Source organism: Lepidothrix coronata, unplaced genomic scaffold (genome assembly GCF_001604755.1).
Source record: "Lepidothrix coronata isolate B3197 unplaced genomic scaffold, Lepidothrix_coronata-1.0 Scaffold25, whole genome shotgun sequence".
Classification (NCBI taxonomy): Eukaryota; Metazoa; Chordata; class Aves; order Passeriformes; family Pipridae; genus Lepidothrix; species Lepidothrix coronata.
The window spans coordinates 6,918,521-6,931,786 of NW_016690205.1; positions in this window are offsets into that span (position 1 = coordinate 6,918,521).

A 13,266-nucleotide genomic window follows, 5' to 3' on the forward strand; every position below is an offset into this window, starting at 1 on the left:
GCCTTTCTTAGGCCCAGTCTGTCTGGCCTCAGGGGCTCTTTGTGAGGGTTTTTTTTCTAGCATCTTCTCGAGCTAGGCCTGGGCTGAGCTGACGACTGTGAGGTGGTTTTTGTGTTTTCTGCTCACACAGTTCTGCATTGTACAGAATCCCTTCCCCGAAGTGCTGCCAAGCATTTGGCTGTAGCATTACAGTAGTGAGCTGCAGGGAGGTACAAGCAGCCTTCTGTTCACTTAAAAAATTTTTTAAAAAGGCAAAGCAAAAATAACCAAGCCCCCACTCCCCCCTGCTCCCAGGAAAAGCACGTGTCTGCTCTCGTCTCTAGTGAAGGGCTGCTCCTGCCCACGCACGGAAAGGCTGCTCCTTGCTCCGAGGCTGAAGGAGATGCCAAGCACAATAGGTGAGTGTTGGCCACATTCCTGAGCAGGCAGCCAGTGGCATTCATGAGCAGGCAGGAGCATCCTTCAGACCAGGTGTTCAATCTCTGCTGAGTGTGAGGGGGAACTGCAGTACCTCATACACAGGCCCAGGGACTTTCTCTAGGCTTGGGACATGAGATGGGTTAAGAAGGTTTGCTCAGGACTGGTGTTCATCCTCTAACACTGGAGTGGTCCTCAGGATGGAGTTGTTTAAGGGGATGTCCAGTTTTTCCCCACGGTGGTTTGTCTCTGCAGTAAAGCCCCGGGTGCACACCAGCCCTGCCAGATGTGTAATGGCACAGTGAGACCTGCTGGCCTTGGCCTCTGCCCTGCTCAGCACTGGCAGCTCATGCTCTCCCAGCAGTGGTTCTGCTCCTCAGGGCTGATGGAAGAGTGAGTACCTGTATTCCTGAGGGAAGCTCTCCCCTGCTGTGTCCAGGCACAGCTCCTGCTATCCTTACACCTGGGTGTGTGACATTCCTGACATTGCTGGGCCCTGCAGAAAGCAAACAATGAGCTGTTACTGCCCTAGACTCTGCTGCTGCGGAGGTGAATGGAAATGTCAGTGTTGTTTAGGGGAAAATGTCAGTGATAGGACTCCTGGGCTCTGTGTCAGCAGGCAGGAGTTTCCAAGAGCTGGTTTGCTGCCCTTTGTGCCAGGGGCTGGGCAAGGACCCTCCTCCAGAGAGCACTGGAAGGTTGGTGTGTCAGGACTCTTATTTTCCCTGTGCTCCTTGTGATGCCAGGTGGTGTGTCTGTCTGTCCCAACACCAGCTTAAAGAAGAAGCAGACGAGTGACATTTCAGCACTGCAGGTGAGTCACTGGATTTTTGCCACTTTACTAAGAATTGCCACATAGAGTTCCAGTAAAAATGTGGTAACAGGAAAATGGTGCTTGAGAGGCAGGTGAGTGGATGGGACACAGGTCCTGCTCAAAAGCAGCAGCTCGGTGCCAGAGGTGGGTTAAACCCCAGCCTTACACAGCACCAAACCACAGACCAGCTGCAGGTCTGCATGGCAGCTGCCCCACTGTTCCTTGGTGAAAAGATGACTCTTGGGGTTTGGCAAGGCTTAAAGCAAAGATCTAGCAAATTGCTTCTTTGCCTTGGCCATTATGCAGATAAATGAAAATAATTTCTCAGCAAATGCAAAAGAATAAACCAAGAACACAGTGATGGTTCATTTCTTAACTGGTTTAAAAAAGCTAATGTGGAATGTTCTAAATGTCACTTTTAATAATGTGAGGTTGGAGTGGCTTAATTCAGTCTTTTATTCTGTCAGAGGAAAAGCTGCATTGGGTTAAAAACATAAATGTAAGATTCAGGAATAGTGAGGGGTCTTCGGTATTTTCTGTGAACATCGAGTGTTGTTCACAGACTCCTCTATGCTGTGAAATTTCACTTTTTGTTCCCTTCTTAAGGTTTCCCTCCTTATACTTTTAAAACTTGTGCAGGACTTCAGGAACCAGTTCAGTTCTTGTCACACTAAAGGCTTATTACAGTCTCCGGGGGCTCCACACTGTGGTTTTGGAGGTTTCCTCCTGGACCCCACAGCTGTGCTCCAACTCAGACAGCTGGGCTCTGAACCAACAGCCCTGCAGAGTCAGAATGGGGCTTTTGAGGGTGGGGGGGTGGTCAGGTTTTTATCCTAACATTCATTGAATCCTAAAATGGTTTGGGTTGGAAGGAGTCTTAAAGCTCATCCAGTTCCACAACCCTGCCATGGGCAGGGATACCTTCCACTAGCCCAGGTTGCTCCAAACCGCATGCAACCTGGCCTTGGACACTTCCAGGGATGGGACAGCCACAGCTTTTCTGGGCAACCTGTGCCGGGGCCTCGCCACCCTCACAGGGAAGAATTCTTTCCCTATATCCCATCTAAGCATGCCCTCTGTCAGCTGGAAGCCATTCACCCTTGTCCTGTCACTCCAAACCCTTGTCCGAAGTCCCTCTGCATTATTCAAACCAACACCAAACCTATCAGTATTTCTTGCAATAAGACTCTTTGCTAATATTCTAAATCTATAGATTAAATTTGGGGTTATGGTGGCAAACCACTGCGGGACCTGCTTCTGTCTAAACATCATCTGTGACATTCCCCTAAAGCTTCTCCTCTTGCCTCTCTTGTAGTTCCACACTTTTCTGTGCTCTGTTCCCCCTTTGAGCACTTCCCAGGGGTCCTCCCCTTCACCAGGCCATTGGAGCAGGTAGGGAAAGCCAAGCTGTGCCAAGGGTCTCCCAGCGAGGGGCTGCCTGCACCCCACACCCTTCCTCTTTCCACTGATGTGCCTCTTCCTATAGCCCTGGAAGTCCCCTAAAACACCTCATACAGCAGAACAACCTTAAGACCAAGTGGTTTTTGGAAGCAGAGCCCTGGTTTTCCAGGCACACTGGCAGCTTCACACTGGAGCTAGGCACTGCTGCCCACAGCAGGACTCCCCCTGACCTTCCTCCTGCTGTGTCAGCACTGGAGTGTCCCAGGCTTTCCCACTGACCTCACATAAACGTTTCTCATGATCTGAGTTTGTGACATTTCAGCTTTCTTCTTGTTCCAGTGCTGAATTGGGGAAGAGGCATCTCAAAGTGAACAGGATGAGAATCCGTTTCCTGAAGAACTCTTTGCCTTTGCTGCTCACGAGGCTGCAAGTGGGGAGAGGTGGGTCACTGGTGAGTGTCTGCATTCATCAGTTCTGACTGTTCCTCACTTCTCCTTTCCCAGCTGGGCCATGGCCAGGTAACATCTCACACACTTTACCCGTGGGCCTCAGACCGTGTCCTCCAAGCGCATCCTGTGCTGCAGGAGCAAGGGCAGGTGGGATGTGTGAGGACAGACAAAGTGAATTCCTGCTGGCTCAGTCCCAGTGCTGGGGACTGATGGAAAGGCAGAACAGCCCTGTTGGGTCATCCAGAAAACCAGAGTCAACCAAAGCTCCTTCTGCCATCAGGCACAGCCCAGGACAACAGCATCACCCCATGTCCCTCCTAATGCACCTCAGTCCCTGCTGGCCCCATCAGGTTTCCATGGGGTTTCCAAATGCTGCCTCTGGGAAAAACTGTTCTCACAGTGAACGTGCTGGATTTTAGCAGCAGTTTTACCTTGATCTGTCCTCCTAACCTGACTGCAGCCTCACTGCAATAATCCTTCCTGAGGCTGCAGTGTCCCTTTGTAGGCAGGAGGAAAAGGGAAGTTGAACTTTAAAGGTGGAAATAGCTTTATCCTGGCAAAAGAGATACCACCATTCTGGAATGTGGGAATTTTCTTGTTTTGCTAGATCTTCAGGTTAATATACCGTCCACTTTTCATTCCTGTTTGTAGCAGATGACTTCCAAGCAGCCTCAATTTGTGCATTTTCTGTGTCCACGGATTCATGGCTCTGCTGTGAGACCAGGGAGTGAGCTCAAGCAACAGTAGCCAGGTGGGATCTGGGGTTCCCCTGCCCCATCCCTCAGCAGGGATCCCCGGGGTTGGGGCACCTGGATCATCGCAATGACTGCCCCCACTCCCTGCATCCCAGCGTGTCCATCCATCCCTGCCTGCATCCTGGCATGAGGTTGGACCAAAGGCTGCTGGGGAGTCCAGCTCTTACTGGGCATTGATCTGTCTTTCTGTGCCTCCAGCCTGAGCTCCGGCTGCACAGGAGGGACCAGCCTGGGCACAGGAAATGGAGTTGGCCAAGCATTGTGGGGAATTAGGCCATGGGTGCCCAACTCTCCACTGGGGCTCCAGCAAGCCCCCTTAAAAGGGAAGCTTGCTTTAATCCAATCAGATGTCTGTTGTATGAGGAAAATATTTCCCCTAAACTCAATTTTTTTTTTTTAAATGCATCTTATAAAACACAAAGTCAGACAAGTTGTTTTTAAAGCTGATTTCTGAGGAAAAGCACATAAAGTGCAAGCTGGTTTGCATTATAGACCAAAACCTGGAGCATTTGGCTTTGATAACTGAGGCCCAACGTGGCTTGAAGCAGAATGTAGCTGAAACAGGGAATACTGAGGGCAGCTGAACGGCCTGTGGAGCAGCCCCTGCCTCTGGCTCCAGTCAGAGAAAGGGCTGTTTTTCCTTGCTCAAAGTCCTTGGTACCAGCAGAATAATACTGAAGGCCCACCTTCAGTGGCTGAAGGTGACACAGGGGACAAAGCACTGGCCCCAAGAGGCGTAGGTGTCTGGTTCTGGGGGAGAGGGAGGGCCCAGCTGTGCCAAGGCTGGAGCTGCTGCTGGGGGCTCAACCTGATCCCCCTGTGTTGGGTTTCCCAATGCCCAGCCTGGAACAGGGAAACCATTTGGGGCCAAATCCCCTGAAATACAGCATCTTTCATGCATGCTTATGCCCCCCATTTGGTGAAGGGGTGCCCCAGGGACTTGCCAGGCAAGGTGGGGAGGCGCCGGGGTGCCCTTGGCTGGGATGGGACCGTGCTGCTGCTGTTGGCAAACCTGGGATGGGATGATGACATGGGAGTCACTTGGGCCACCTGTGATGGCTGCTGAAAATGAAGGTGGTTCTCCTGGTGGAGAGGCTTGAGCTTGGCAGTGAGGCTGGCAGGGAGGAGAGCGGAGGGACTGGGCAGGGGGTCACCAGCCCTGTAGGGACCTCAGTGATGGGTGTCCCAGCCTTGGGGGCCCACACAAGCACACAGGACTGGGGTCTGGAGCATGTGTTCGCTCTGGAGTGGAAACTCAGTCTGGTTTTGTGGCCCGTGGCTGGCGTGGGGGTGGGGATCCTGCCTGCTTTGATTCTGCTTATGACTCTCCCCCACCCCATCGTTCTTCTCCACGGCGGCGGCGTTCACAGGAGCTGTAGTGGTTCTGCATGTTTTTAATTTGCTGATGGGCGTGAGCTAATGAGCGGTTGGGGATCAGGCTCTGCTGGTCGGAGCACTGTCGCCATGTGCTCCCTCCTGTCCGGACCCGCTCCTGTCCAGACCCACTCCCACCTGGCACCACAGCTCCTCCACGGAACACCCGGACACAGCCCTGGCTATGGCGAGTGATTTGTGATGCTCTTGTGCCAATGGCACCGCAGGCACCAATACCTGTATCAGTGAAGCTTAAATAAGAATCCTCATATTCCTGTGGCCTCTCCAAACCCTAATTATTTATAATTTCCACAGCTGAAGCTCTGTTGCTAAAGAAAAATTGAATTTTCCCAGCGGCGTGGAGGCTTGGCTGATGAGTCACGGCACTTTGTTAGCTAATCTTAGACCTGCTGTGAATTACTCACTGGTGCTGATACAGAGTGGGCTGAGAAAATGCTCGTTTGGAGTGGATAATTTTAGAATTTGGGTCTCTTCCCTGGCAGGGGAGGGTGTGAGCGTGCGGGGGTTTGGAGCCCTTGTGTAGGTGCATGCTGCTCTCCTGAGTGGGTCTTCATATGTAAAGACACTCAGAGCCTGTGTTGCTTTCTTCAGATCCATGGGTGAATTTCAGTATGTGAGGATGCTTTAAATTCAGGAATAATGTGTGAGTCTGTGCTGAATTAGATGGATCATGTAGTAGCTGGGATAACAGCCCGAGTGAGAGGGGGTTGAGGAGGACAGGGTTTATTTTTACAACATTAAGTGTTGAAGTTGGTAATGGGGGAGCACAAAAGTGGGTTTGGGGTGGGATTCTTGGGGGTGTCTTGTACAGAGCCAGAAGTGTGACTCCATGATCCTTCTGGGTCCCTTCCAACTCAGGAGATTCTGTGATCCTGTGAATTCTGTAGTTCTCAGCTTTTACTCTGGAGATAATGTTTTCTTCTGAAGTCCCTCAAAAGGTGGCTGAGGAAGCAAGATCACTGTGAAACATCCGTGTTCCCCTTGGAAAATGCAAAGGGATCACAAACCCCAAATCCCTGAGTGCTCCCTGGCCAGGCACATATCCCTGTAGGGTCCCTGGGCAGCACCCATTGGGTTCCAGCAACCACAGGGCAATGCCTGTGGGCAGCTGTCAAACCACAGGACCTCGTGGGAGCTTTTGGGGAGGTGGGAGGCATTTCCCTGGGGAGCAGCTGGGAATTATTCCCACTGCTATAATGCTTTTTATCTTTCTTTTTATTATGGCTTGCAAGTGTGCGCACCAAAAATTTCATCAGCAGTTTCCCGAGAGGCCATTCCCACTGTGACTTGAACTAAGGAAGTTTATTACAATATCCAGGTAATTTTCTCCCTGGTGCCAGACGCTGTCAGCCTGCTGATCTGTGCTGCCGGCTCAGCCCCGGGGGATGGTCCCTGACACATGAAACAGCTCTTGGTATGATAATTGCAGCAATTTCAAGAAACAGGAGTAGGGGTCTGGGCAGGAATTGCCTTTGGGAACATCTGTTTCACCTTTCTGTCTATGGCCTCTTTCTGCAAACATCTTTTAAATTTAAAAAAAAAAAACCACCTTGTTCAGTATAACCCAGTCCCTGGAGTGACTCAAAAATGGCTGTAAGCTACACAAGTGCAACATGTGCATACAAATGGATACCTGGTGGGAAAGGGGTGTTCAGGCATTGGAAGGGGCTGCCCAAGGAGGTGGTGGAGTCCCCATCCCTGGAGGTGTTCAAGGAATGACGGGACATGGCACTCAGTGCCCTGGGCTGGGTGACAAGGTGGAGATTGAGCAGAGGTTGGACTTGATGGGCTAGGAGGACTTTTCCAACCTCAGTGATTCTGGGATTCTAAGAGAACTCCCTGGCCTCCATCTGTCACCCTCTGCTCACAGAGAATTGAGCTGGTGATGCCAATTTTTGAGTTTCGTGGTGTTCTGGCTGCACCAGCTTTGTTGTATTTAGAGACCTGAAATCTGTGACTTTCCAGAGGGAAGGCCATGTTGGGTGGGAAGGGCCTGACTCCAGCCTGCTCTGCTCTGCAGCCCCTGGCTGGCTCTGTGTCAGGCTGCTGTGCCAGGCAGAGTCAGCACAGAGCTGGCCAACGGAGCTAAATTTGGCTGTGTGGTGCAGTGGGGAGGAGTGGTGAGACATGGGGACTCCTCAAGCCCCGGTACCTGCAGGGGGATGGCCACGCTGCATCCCCAGGGGCTGTGCTTGCTCTGCTGCCATGGGCACTGCCACAGGCATCACGGCACAGCAGCCATCCTGCACAGGGAGAAAACCAGCAGCTCTCAGACACACCAGTGATGTCCCCTCCTTCATACAGGCTCCAGAAGGCCCTGGAGGAAAGCTGGTGCTTGGCTGAATTAAACGTGCTTGCTCCATAACATTTTTCCCGGTGCTGTGCCTGATCCCAACCCCACCGCCGGGGCAGGATCTATGCCAGCGTCCTGCTCTCACCAGGGCAGCTTTGCGCCTCAATTTAATTCAGCCTTTGTCCAAGGTTAAACTGTTCTTCCCATCACAGATGTTAATTATCAGCTGTAATTAATGGGTTTCCCAGCCCCCATTACAGATACTGGGGCTGAGTTATGACCAGCAGTTTGAATCAGCTCCTTGCACGGCAGTGATGGATGCTCTTTTTTGGGTGGTGCCACCAGCGTTTCCTCTATTAGAAACCACTGATGTCTCTCTGGGAAGTGTGGAGCAGCATTCTGTTTAGAAAAGCATTTTTTGATCAGGGCTTTGGGTTTTTGCCTTTGCTACAAGTCAGCAAACAAAACTGGTGTTTACTAATGCTGCCTGCGCAAAACAGGACCTGTCACACTCTGTGCGGCGGGACAAGTGGCTGTGACCAGGATTCAAGGCCCCTTTTGGGAATTTATGGGTGCAGTAATTATTCCTTGCAGAAGTACTTTGCATCCACTGCAGTAAAAACAACTAGCCGTGTTTCACCCTGAAATGGGTCACTCAGACTGCTGTCCCTGCTGGTTTTGGTTGGAGCTGGATGGGGAAGGTACTGCTGGGCAGTTCTCTGAGCAGGGGACACGCAGCCATAGCCCTGTTTCTGAATCAGCTGACCTTCCCAGCCCTGTCCCTCTGCTCAGTGCCACAGGAACCATCAGAGCTGGTGGATGGAGCGAGCCCAGCACAGAAGGGACATGGCACCAGCTGGGAAGTGCAGCAGCGCCGGTGCCAGAAGGGGAAGGGCTGGGACTGACGGTAACTAAAGGTGCAGCCTGGTCTGCAGAATCTGACCATGAAGAGAAGTGAGGTCATGCTGAGACACATCCCTGTCCAATTGTGCTGTTTTCCTGTGTAGAAAATATGTTCTTGCTGCTTGCATCCGCTGTGGGGGCTGGCAGGAGCGTTGTCCCCAGTGCCAGCGCAGGCCCGGCTGTGCCCTCTGTGCCGGTCCATGCCCAGCTCAGGGCCTCAGCTCTTCTTACCAGAGACCCCACGGCAGCTTTGAGGCTGTGTCATATCACACCTGCAGCAAAATCATTGACAAACTTTGGGAAGGATCTCATAGAAACTTACTTGTCCCTGTGAGATTGAAAACAACTCTGCAATATTGCAAATATTCATGTCTATGGTAGCAACATACCCTCCTCTCACTGAATTGCTTTAAAATACAGCAATGAGCCATCACCACTAATGCCTTGTGGAGGAAGTGCCACTTAGGTCAATAAACATTTGTTTGCAGCAGAACTGAAAAGCCAGACAAACACAGGGAGCCTGTTATTCCAGTGACTCGGATCTTTGATTAAAAGGTGATAAATGAACTGTTTATCTACTAGAAATCGGGCATTTCAGGCATTTTGTTTTGGTATTTCAATTGCATTTATTAGGCCTTGCTAACTGAATCCAAGCCCCGGCAATAATTTGCTGCTGTTGTTTGCAGTTGTCTCGGGCAGAGCATTCCGGATGGATCTGGCTGTGGAGAAGGCACAGCCCCCTGTCCCGGGGAAACCCAGCACTATCAGCTTAGATCTCACCTCAGAGGAGATCCCGGGAGGTGTCAGGGGAAAGAAGGAGGATGAAGGGGCTGGAGCAGTACAAGGGAATGGGTCCCCACTTCTCTGGGGAGGAGACTGAACGGTGGGGTGTCCTCAGAGCTGTCCCCCTCACCAAGGGCTGGCTCATGTGCCGTGGGCAGGGGCACAGGGAGGGTAACGGGTGTGGGCAGGCAAAGGGCAGCACATGGTGGCCCAAGGCAGGGGATGGCAGGAGGCCGGATCCACGTTTTCCTTGGCGACATCCAGCTCCTGACCCTGCGGGACCCAGGTGCAGTAGGAAGCCGGGAGAAGCTCTGTTGCATCTTTTCATGGAGCTGATGGATGTTCCCCCCGGCACAGTGCAGATGGATGGAGCAGCGTGGGATGGCGGGAGGAATCCTCGCTGTATTCTCAACCGGGTGACAGTGGTGTGACCTGCGGGCCTTTCATGTGCTGCGTCCAACACAAGCCCAGCCCCGGGTCCACACTGCTGTGGCTGTTCTGTTCTTCCTTAGCTGCTGGTAATTATGTTTATAATATATTTATCAGGCAGCTATTCCTGACTTGTTCGAGGCTCCTTATGTACCAAAGACAGCAGGCTTGAAGGCAGAGCAGCAAATCGATGCATTGTACTGAAGACCTTTCAAAATAAATCAAGTTCCCAGGACCAGCCCCCTCAGGAGAGCCCTGGGGAACTGAAATTCCCCCTCTCCATGGGTGTGTGAGCTGGGCTGGCTCTGGGAGGGGCCTTGCTCAATGTGCCTTTTCTTTTCTAGTCTGAACAAACCCAAAGAGGTGGAGGCCAAATCCAGAACAGATTGTATTCCTCCAGACCTTTAACACCATGTCACTGTGATGGGCAGTGCCTCTGATAAAGACAGGCATGTTGTCCGTTCTTGCTGGGGGTGGAACACAGCTGGGAGCTCAGACTCTCACGTGGAGGATGCTCGTGGCCCCTCTCAGGTCCTGTGCCAGCTCCCATCCCAGTTTATCAGGATGGGACATTACTCTGGGGTCATAAGAACTGCTTTCTGTGGGGATGCACCTGCAGATATTTAGGATTTACAGTGCTGCATGGACAACTCTGCTTTGTTTTCTCGGGAAGCTGAAACTGGTTGAAGGGCTGATGTCCTGGCTGGGGTAAAATGGGCCCCTGCCTCAGCTCCACTCCTGGTGGCTCAGTCCCATCTCTCCAAGGAACAACCCCTGGCAGGGGCAAGGGTGCTGCCAGCCCAGGCTCTCTGCACGAAGCTGCCTGCAGGTGAGACGTGCTCCAGAGCTGCCACCCCTTTGTTCCAGTACCGGCATGCACAGACACCCTCAGCTGTGCTGCCAAAAGAGAAGTGAGCTTAAACACCACGAGCTCCTGGGATCTGGTGATTAAATAATTTTGCATTTGCCTTTTATGTGCCCTTTGAGTTTCTCTTTGATGGGCTTGAGTCTCTCTCCCTTCTCCTCAGACATGAAGATGGGAAGTGAACATCTCTTTGAGGCAAAGGTTTTTGCTGGGTGGTTTTGCTGTGGATCTGGAACTGATGGGAAGAATTCAGTGAGACGCTGGAATTCTGAGCATCAGCAGCAGCAGTGCTGTTCTCCTTGTGACATGTTTTGAGGGGTGGGTGGGGAGGGAGCTCCCCCATAATGCAGGCAATGCAGAAAGGAGCTGTGCTGCAGAAAGGAGCTGTGCTGCAGAAAGGAGCTGTGCTGCAGAAATCCCTGTCCACGTTTGCTGCTGAAGCTCCTCCGTGTGCAGGGAGGGCAGGGGGTCCCTCGGGGCGCTGAGGTGGGCTCCCCTCAATCCTCAGATCTTTTTGTGAGATCCAAGCAATGGCACCAGCAGGCCCCCCTCCTGGGGGGTGGTAGGTGGGACCCCCAAATACGGAGTGCTGGTGCAGGAGGTCAAGTCACTGCAGTCAGGCACCGACTGAGCCACCAGCTGCTGGCAACCTGCAGCCAGTGGAAAACTGACACTTCCTCCAGAGAGGGGATTAGGTGGAGAATTAAATTTAGATGCTGTTGCTTGGGGAGCATGGTAAATGGATGGCTGTGAGCTGCTACTCCACGTGCGGCCTGTCCCGGTTCCTCCCCAGGCCAGTGACAGGGAAACCCCGCTGGAACCATCCGGGGGTGACGAGAGCAGCAGCACATATGGGGTTTTCATAAATCACAGGGTTTGAAGTCATGGTTCCTGAGGAGAACAGTCACCTTCAATAAATCACTAGCAGAAATGAGCTGGAAAGCAGCTGCTGCCAGGCCCTCCCACACATGGTTACCAGCCATGATCCATGGGCACTCCATGGGCAGGGACAGCACAGTGACTGGGCTTGGGGGGGATTCTTCTGTAACCTGGAACATGGACAATATATACCTGTGTAGTTTTGGGAATTAACAAATGAGGCTGGCGGCTGGCTGTGCACCAGACCAGCCAGGGGCTCTGCCTTGGTCCCAAAACTTTCAGAGATCCCAACCAGAAAACCTTGTTACCTTGAGCAAAATATTCACAGAATCACTGAATATTCTTAGTTGGAAGGGACCCACAAGGATCATTGAGTCCAGCTCATCAGTGAATGGCCCATACAGGGATCAAACCCACAGCCTTAGTGTTATTAGCACCATGCTCTGACCAGCTGAGCTAATCTCAGTATCAACTGAGCTTCTTGTGCTTCTGTTTCTTTTGCCCCATTTGGCACTTGCCAGGAAGGTTGATTGCAGCTGGACAGGGTTTGGGGGTTGTGAATCGACCAGTAACTCAGCTGAAGGCCACACAGGATCCATTTTGTGACCAGGTCATCCTTTCTAGTTAGTTTTCTGGTCAGGAGGGCTGTGCCACAGCCGGCAGTGCGGGGGTTTGGCACTGTGGCTCTCCTGGACTGGCTTGGGAGGCTCCAGCAGGAATGGCTCCCAGTCCTCATGTAAACACACTGTCCATGACAGAGCCAGTGATGGCAGGTAGTGCAAGTTGATGCAGAGTTGTTTTTTGAAAGGGAAAACTCCTTCCCACCATGGGACTGCCCTGGCTGTATTGAGGTGGGACATGCTGAGAGCTGGGCTGATCAGAGCTGCTGGCAGAACATCCTTCGTGATGTGCCTTGATTGGAAATCCTCTTGTTTTGGTGTAATCTGGCTTTGCAAGATCCCAAGGGCCCCTCTGAGAGCCACACAAGGAGCTCTGCAAGCAAGTGCTGGGGACAGCCTGGGAATCTGTCCCTGGGATGGTTCTGGGGGATGCTCCGTGGTTTATTGGAGTTTGATCTTTGCTTTACTTTAAAGGTTGTATTGGTTTACTTTGATGTAAGTGCTTTAAGCCCCTGCTCTTGGTGATCAGTGGGAAACTGGGTATCCCTGGACAGGTTAAGCATCACCCACAGCCATCCTTGGGCAGGTTGGCATCACCCTGCAGCCATCCCTGTAAAGGTTGGCATCCCTCTACATCCATACCTGGACAGGTTGGCATCACCCTGCAGCTATCCCCAGACAGGTCAGCATCACCCTGCAGCCATCCCTGGAAAGGTTGGCATCCCCCTGCAGCCATGTGTGCTCTCTGTGCAGCGACCAGGGGCACGTGTGCTCCCTAATGAGCTCTGGTAGCAGTTTAATGAGCACAGAGCCACTGGGCTGGATGTAGCTGAGGCAGGAGCTATTCATGGCCTTTAGAAATTTGCAGGGGGACAGAGAGCAATTCCCAGCAGCTCAGCACAGCTCAGCACAGCTCGGTGTGCTGAGCTGTGGCTGCAGGGCTGTCACCCCAAGCAGAATTGTGCAGCAGGGACAGGTTTCCTGACACTGGCCTTGGCTTTCAGCCCGAAGCCAATGGAATGAGGGGTGTTTTCTGATCAGCTATAGCTGTCCAGCTGGATCCAGGGTCACTCTTCTTGTCTTCTGTCAGTCCAAGCCCCTCAGGGGCAGTGGCTGGTGACACCCCAGGACACCTCCGTGCTTTAAACACCCCTGGTGACACGTGGGGCTCCACGTGAGGACAGAGTGGCCTTGCTCACACTCAGCCTGTGCAGCCACAGAGGCTCCACTGAGTCACACCAGGTGCAGCCCTGGGATCTGGGC